Here is a 9,062-nt window from a genome sequence, read left to right on the forward strand (position 1 = left end):
AAAACAAGGAATTCATTCACTGCTTCCCGTGAGCAGGCAGGCACTCAGCCATGTCCAGGAAAGCCAGGTTCCATCATGTGTAAAGGTGACTTGGGAAGACAAATGACATCACTCTGAAGATGTGTCATCACTGTCCCCCCTTCTTCCCCTGGCTTTATATGCTGAGCATGACATCATATGACATGGGATATCCCTTTGGTCAGCTGGAGTCAGCTGTCCTGGCTGTGTCCCCTCCCAACTTCTTGCACATCCCCAGCCTACTCGCTGGTGGAGTGAGAAGCAGAAAAGGCCTTGACTCTGTGTAAGCACTGCTCAGCAATAATGGAAACATCCCTGAATTATCAACCCAATTTCCATCACAAATGCAAAACATAGTCCCATACTAACTACTATGAAGAAAATTAACTCTACCCCAGCCAAAACCAGCACAGTTTATGAAGGTATAGAATACGCTGGTATATTCACATAAAAAGTACTAAATCCTAAAGGACTGCTTTGAACCCATGCTAAAAGTTTTTAGTGTATTACAAATAAAGCCACGCAAATGCAGATAAGATAGTATCGGTTTGTTTTTTTTTGAACAGTGAAGTTGATTAACCATGGTAGCAACTACAAACAGAACTGGAAAAATTTTCATCATTTCAAATCAAGATTGTTTTGGGAAGGTATGTTTCAACTAAAAACAACAATGGGGATCGATGCCTGTGCATTGTTACTGTCAAGTTTTCTGTCTTGCTGAATACAGGCAGTTAGACCAGATCATATCAATCTCTCCTGGCCCTTCATTCTCTGCAACTTGTGCCCACAGTTCTGGTTGCGTGTCCTATAAGATCCCAAAACAGATCTTCCATGTAGTCATACTTATTCCCAAAACTAATCTACATTTTACTAAACTTTATTCACCCTTTTCTTGCAACTGGCAGATGAAATATTACCATTTTCCACTATCCACTCAAACATTGCTTTACTCTTTCTACGCAGCTCTTTATTGTGTAAATAGTACTACCACATGTTTTCCATCATCTCCCTCTGGAAACAAAGATGGCGTTAGCACAGAACTACACCATCCTGCACCTATCCTCTGCTTGCATGTAGTTCAAATGGAAATTTGAAACATTATTAGGAACCTAACATGGATCCAGCTTTTGAAGTTACAGTACACAGAAGCATTAGATCAGGACTGCATTAAATCATCTCAGCAAACACTCAACTCAGAGGCAAGATTAAGTATACCTAAATTGTTCAGTTTAAACCACTGTTAAGACCTACCAACAGCAGGGACCCCACAGACTACTAGGTAACCTAGTAAAGAACAGAATTAAAATACTGTTGGGGGGCTACACCACTACTAACTGGTGTAAATGAACACTGACCAGTGGGCCAAAGAAATCACCTAACTACATAAAAAAGTCTGACACATGGATGATTAAGATGCTTACCATCCCAATAGCTTCAATACCAGAAGACAATTGCAGTATAAGCTGTTACTGTAACTCTCAGTAGCAGCTCTGTTGCAGACACATTCCTCCACCAGGTAAATAATGAGGATGATGAGCAATAAACATCTCAGCTGCAAGTCCACCAGCATCTTTCAGGGCTGATATTTGCATAAGCTAGCACAGAATTCCAAGGACTTTGCATTAAAATATGCTGTTCCCTAAGTGACCTCAGAATTTCCAGTTTTGCATATTAATTTTCTCTCTAAAACAGCCACGTTCTAATATTATGTTTCATAGGGTGCATCATTTCAGTAACCCTGACTGATGTACAGTAGCACCTGGGAGAAGGCCAGCTATTCTTATCCAAGTTCATTCATTAGACTTCAGTGGAAAGGTCATGCTATTCAAAGGAAAGCTGTATCACAAGAGTTATTTTTTCAGCTCACAGAAAGGATTGCACCAAGATCCATACTATCGTGTTGCATACTGCTCATTACCCTCACACTTACTTGCCCTGTCAGCTAATACATTGTTCGCACATGACGTTTTCAGCTGGTTTAGTTTGTGCCCCCACAATGAATTAGAAATGCAAATCTGAATGCTCTTGTTCCTAATTACACTGTCAGCACCAGCAGCCAAAGAATTATGGATTTAGGTGCTCAGATTTATACCACAGTTGAAAGAAGCAAAATTGAGTAAATGGAATGAAACACCTTAGAAAACAAGTACCAAGCTATGGAAAGTACAACCAGAGTCACTAATCAGAGTCACAGAACTGCAGTAGAATAACAAAGTCTATGACATGTGTCAATAAGGATATACAAGTGTCCTTCACAGGATTTACAATGTATATGTTAAGAAGCTAGAAGGATTTAACAAAATTGCTGTACTGACAACCTTAAAGCTAACTGCATATGTTTTGACATCATATATGGTATGGCAGGATACCACCACAAAGATGTGCATTCCAGACAACTCATACCAGTGTTTTGAATAAGATGTGATTTATATTTACTTTTGTTTTTTATTTTTACTAGGGGATAAATAACAAAATAAAACATGTCACATTTTGTTTATTCTTTTTTGGCCTTCTCAGCCAAGCATGCTCTCAGTCTGCAAACATTTAACATTTTCAACATCAGTGCTTTACCACAGAAGACATCTGAAGGTTATCCTCTTCCCTTTAATAAATTATATAACTCAAAGGTTGATCAAAGCACTCTCTCAACTTGAGCAAAGTAATGAAAGAAAAGTTTAAATTAAAATCATTTAAATTTCCTCAGTATTGAAAATGTGGCCATGCACAGCAGAGAGAGGAGTGGCTTGGGGTTTTGTTGCTGATTTTTTTTTTATTTTTATTTTTTATTTTTAAACAGACATAATCAAATCTTCATTTAAAGTTGCAATTAATTCTTAGCTGGGAGAGGGCACAACCCATATGGAATTAAATTTCTCTTTGGAAATCATGTGCTTGCATTCTTCCTATATGATGATTTTTACCACACCAGAAACTTCCTAATTAATTGCAACCTACTTCACTATACTGAAACAGATGTAAGAACTTTTTCTAGTCACTATAATCATCCTCACTACACATGTATGTAAAGGAGGGCACTACAGGCTTTGTACACCTACAGACTAAATTGCATTTCACCATCTCCTGCAGAAGATCAGCATTTTTTTCAAGTCGAATGAAGGACAGAAGCAAGATTTCAAAAAAATTTCACTCATTCCTACTCTCATTATGCTCCAAGGGAAGTCAATACTTAGACAGCTCTGAACATCCTACCTGAAGCAACTGACTTGTAACAGAAAATGACTCTAAGGGAAGAAACACAAAAAATAACTTGAAAAAGTCACCCTCGCTGTGTTGTGCTTCAGAGTCAGGGGGATCTTATCAGAACCAGAGCGTTTGGAAAAATCTGCCAAGTGATTGAGCTTGTTTTTAAGTAGGAAAAGGCTAGCAGGATCATGGGAGAGCTTAAATTATTGGAGAATTTAAAAGTGAGAAAAAGCTAAAGCAGTAAAACCCAATGAAAACAAAATACTGGAGACTAAAACATGCCCAGGAGAGGCAATCATGGCCTAATGCCAATCATCAGCAGCTTGAAAGATGGTACTTATTAAGGAGAGAGTTTCATACTCAAGAGACTGTTTTGGAGTAAGCTGTGGAATCAGGAAGAGGTTAGCTCAGATGATGGGTACTGTCAGCAGAAAACTCACAATAGGCTTGCTAACAAATATCCCAAAAAATATTAAAAGACTAAATAGGAAATTGAAATATTCTCCCAGTCTAGAGCTATCTTGGCATCTATTTTCCTATCTAGAATTCATCAGCTATAAACTAATCCATTGTTCCAACAGGACTTTCTTTGGTGTTGGAGACCAAAGACCTCCAAAATAAAGAGTTGGTATTTTGAAGCCAAACGACCACTACTTTCACTGCATAAGCACTGAGGTAGCACCCTTGGTTTAAGCAATATCATAAAAAGTGAACCATGACTTGCAACATCATAGATTTTAATGCAATGCAATCCCAAAAGGAAAGAAACCTCCTGTTACATAGCCTATGGCACTTCTGAAAGGAACTTTATTAGGTTAGGAAAATTCAGTCAATGTGATTGGTATGAATATCTGATTTTTAGGTCTCTAAAGACACTGAATCAGGATTTGGGAAACACACATTCAATTTCTGTCTCTGCCAGAGACTTTCTGTGTGACCTCGAGAACATCACTGCACTTTTTTGGGCCTCTGCTCATAACCAAACCACAGATGATAATACTTCCCCACTCTGGCATATCTATACCAGTTGTAAATTCATACTGCAGCTGTGTCAGCCATCGTCACACCGCCTCACACCAGATTGTCTCAGGCTCCATGGAATATGAATGTGAACACTAAAACTTGTTTTAACATCCATGGTTTCAAAGAAATTTTAGCCTTTTAACCCCTTCCGGAAGCAAGGAGGAAGTTTTGTCTGCCCTGCAGTGATTTCATAGTTTACAAAGGGGTGTCTCTCCATGGATTTTGTATGTCTTACAGGGGCAAGTTGGCAGACCATGGAAATAGAGATCTGCTTTCCTAACACCAAAATCATTTCACCACAGAACCTTTTCCTACTTCTCTCCCCAAAACTATTTTTGTTTCATCATATGCAGGGGCTGCCTAGGAACATGAAGACCAATTAAAACTCTTTTTGATAACAAAAATCATAAAATGGTGAAAAATAAGTTTTGCAGTTGAACCTTGGCTTTTATTCAGTTCCTAACCTCACTGAGTATATTTAGTACTCTTAAGGACTGCCCCAGTGCCCTGGGATTCATACTCAGGATGTGTCCTTCTCACACTGCACTAGCCTCTCACTTTCAACCACCAACACGTCCCATTCCTCATCATCTGTGTCAGGGACTGTATGAGCTTAACAGCAGTGTGTTCAAAAAAACAACAAAACAACCAAAAACCACACCATGTTTAAGAACATCCAACTGTTCCACATCTGCACTGTGCTCAGCCAGAATGAAAATGTGTTCCGAGTAAGTGATGGAAACAGGTCAGTGTAAACACTTGGCAACAACAAGACACATGGCAGTGTCCTGTTTTTTCTTTCAAAAGCTAGCACATCGCCTCTGTAATGGAAAAAAGAAAAAAAATATCTCTGAGGACAAAGTGATTTGCTCCAGATAGACATTCAGCATGCCTGTTTTGGTGTTCAGCCCTAGAAATCTTTTATTATGTAAACACACCTCCCCAGAGGTAGGATTTATATTTCTTCATTTATTTGATGATCAGAAAGGTCAAATATACTGAAATTCTTCAAGTGCCATTAGAACTAATATCCTATCATTAGCATTTTGAGCTGCTGTCACTGAAGTCAAGCATTTTAACAGCACAGTTATTCCTCTATTCCCCATCCCTTTTCTTTTAGGATGCTCCCAAAAAATTACATTAAGCAAAGTTATCAGTGTGATCATCTTTGACTTGTACTTGGAAGGAATCTAGCTTACTTTTCACACATAAAACCTACTCAGCTTGCTTAAGCACTCAGAACAAAGAGAGCAAAAACATATAGAAGCATTTTACTTTTGGAAGCAGCCCTTAACAACGTATAGCTCCATGGTAGTAGAGGGATATGGTTTCAATTCTAACCTGGATCAGACTCTAAATATTCTGACATGGATCAAGCAGAATTGCCAAAACATATTCCTCCTTTTCAAAACATTCCATTGGCTCTGGACTCATTAGGCAGTTTAAACACTATTTCATTTTTAAAAAATTAAAATACAATGTTAAAAGGTTACATTGAAATAGCGGAAAGATGTGGAACAGTACTACAATGGCACTTTAATTATTTTACTTTTGCACTCGTCGGGGTACCATGCCGTTAGCTGTCAGATTAAAATTAGGCATTGCCCAAATTAATAGCTGTTACATTTACTAGGTTCATTTTTACCAGTTATTCTGGAATTAGTGAAATTAAAACCATTGTTTTCTCTTATGTGGCAGGTTAAGGCAGCTTGCTGTAAACACCGCTACGAGAAATGCTTTAAGAACCACAGCTGGCCCTGCTTCAGAGTAGGATTGGACCAAGAGACTTTCAGAGATCCCTTTCAACCTCAATTACTGTACAACATCCTCAAATGTCTTTTTCCACTCCTTTTTCAAATTAATTTCCCAAGTATTTTCTTTCTTGCATTGACAAATACATTAGACAATATTACACATATTCTACTGGCCACACAAGTTGCTCAGTCACATTTTTTAATCAACTCTATGGCAGGATTCAGCATTTAACTTCACCATGGTTGTTCTACTGTCACAACTTACCTTTGTATTTGCTTAATAAAGCAAATAATATAAATACTATTATACAAAAAATAAATAAATGCATCTTTATAATTCCTTTAAACAACAAAGGTCTTACCAGAGTGTTCTGGGGTAATAACACAACTTATATAAGTATCACTTTACCCACACTTTCATCCACTGCCCTATAATAAGTTTTTCAGACTTATCAATTTCTTATTTGCCTTTTCCAGAGCAAAGAAGGAAAAAAGGACCTTACTAAAGTCAATACCACCATGAACCTATCATATTTCTCATCTCCTGCTTTCCTCTCCCACATGAAGTGACATTCAGCACAGTCTTGGCCTGGCTATCTTGGTACTCCATAGTTCTTGGGATGAAATCCTAAATTCACCTGTCTTTGCCATTTACCTCAATGAGAATAACAATGCCACACTGCAGTGATTTAGACCAAAATATGTAGGTAAAAAGGCACAGGAAAATGGAAACCAAAAGAACTTACTGATGGCAGATACCTCTACTTGCACATCTGCAAGTAAATTGCTCATGTAACTATACCAATGCCTGCCCCTGATTGGTAACATCCCTTACAGGATACTCTGAAGAAACCACACTATTTGGTAATTAGAAAGAAGGTTATCTTACAGACTGTAACTTTTTTTTTTTTTTTTCCCAAGAAAATCAGGGTAAGGGGAAGTAGATTACTAATCAGCTTTTGCTATGGAATCATACAAGATATTATATTAAAATATTAGGCACATTATATTACTGAATAGCACAGAAAACAATAAATAGCAAAATAACAATATAACATATCTTCTTCAACACAAGCTTTACATTCATTATTATGATTCAGAGAGATCTTGGAACACTTGTTCCCCCAAACATCAGCTGAAGAGTGAAAACAGGAGCTGAACGTATGAGCTCAGGGTACACTTGTTGAAAAAGCAGGTAGAGCACACAACAGGGAAAATCATTTCGTATTTACATTGTTTCTTATAATTCTGCCTATCTGCAACTCAACAAACTCGGAGACATCACAAGATCCAAAATGTATCTTTCATCTAGACCACAATGCTCATCCTTTGTCTTACCTAAGTATCCAGAGAGTTCAACCACCAGACGAATAAGACATTTTTCTGATTTATTTTAACCAGAACACTTCATGCCATATTTTGCAAGTTGTAATGATCACCTTGACAATCAGTAGAACTCATGTTTCCTTGAAGTGCCTATAGCCCAGCACATCAAGCTAATCCCATAGCTACATAATGTTCAGCCTCAACAAAAGTCACAGTTCCATGTTGAGAGCTCAGAAATGTGCAGATAGTAAATGAACAGATTAAAAGTTGACAGAAAAGAAATTACATCAAAATTTGGGTTTTTTCATAACAACACAGGTTCAAAAAAAAATGCAAACAAAAATTCTTAGCTTTATTATGCTTTACTTTAAATGCCTATTATACAACTTAAAAAAAAAAAAAAAATCACTAGAGGAGCCTAAGCCAACAGTACCAATTCATCTAGTTAAATGACACCAAGGTATGCTGTTCATACCACTAATGAGAATTAGTGTGCTGATGGTATTCTAAAGATAGCATTGTTAAATAAGCCAAATATACCCCAGGAATCAAGCTCAATATATAATGTCAATCTATGCCCATCAATTAAGATGATACATAGACTGCTAAAAATATACAAATCCACGATGACCATTGATCCTCTGAACCCAGTCCAGCTCTCTAAATCTACAGGCTATGGATACAGGCTGATAGAGGTAGCCTGTAAAGTCCAACAGTATTTGTAGTCAGCAGTGCTCAGTTAGCACAGTCTGCCTGGAGCATAGTGCTCTTTCTTTATCTGTACCTCTGTAAGACATTTTGATCTACTGAATAGCTGTAAATAGTACGTGTATTACTAGTTTTTCAAAGGGGATGCTTTCACATAATCCAAAATTCATAACCGTAAAACAACTAAACACATCAGTCCTCTAAATCAGAATTTACAAGAGAAAATCTCTGGGAAACTAGATTAACAAGTCTCTACTGAGCAGCCATTTGTAACAGAAGATTTCCTACAAGGAAACAGATCCTTAGCTGCCCAGGCAATGCTGAAACACATCAGGAAAACACACCACAGTGCCACAGCCTTAAACTACGCATTAGAGAAGTTGTCTTTGTAAGGGACACAACTTGCTGAGTTCCCTGTAGAAGGTGAAGGAGACAGAGAGGCAAAGAAAATTAGAGGAAAAGAGGAATAAGAGTAAGGACTCAATCAAACGTCACAATTCTGTGAAGAAAAAAAAAAAAAAAAAAGCTATAGTGCTTCAATGCTTTCTAAAGCGTTCAGTCTTCCAGTCATTACACATGCGGGGGGGGGGGGGGGGGAAGTTGTGTTTTTAGAAATCTGGCTGATTCAGTTTGTTAGTAATGTGACTACCACTGACAGCCAGCAGTAAAGATAGGAAGTGAGCTATTAAAAAACTCCCTTGTGATTGCTACCAGCATTCTGCTTCCCTCCAAAAACCAGCAGAGTGACCAGTTCTACTGAGAGCAGCATAAAACAGATAAAATCCATGAGACACAGCTGAGTAGTAATACACAGTGTGCTTCCGTTGCTGGCATGTGAGGAATTCCCTTCTGGTTTCTATGAATCCCGATACCGCAGTGACCTTGACAACAGGTCACAAATGACTGCAAATCAGTTGATTCTCCAGATCACTTTTAATTCCTGTAGGGTTTGAGTAGAGATGCCAGGTCTATCTCTAGGACATCCACTCTTCCTCTGACAGACTGCAGTAACTAACTTTGATCTGCCAA

Source organism: Tyto alba, unplaced genomic scaffold (assembly GCF_018691265.1).
Source record: "Tyto alba isolate M040663 unplaced genomic scaffold, T.alba_DEE_v4.0 Super-Scaffold_23, whole genome shotgun sequence".
NCBI lineage: Eukaryota > Metazoa > Chordata > Aves > Strigiformes > Tytonidae > Tyto > Tyto alba.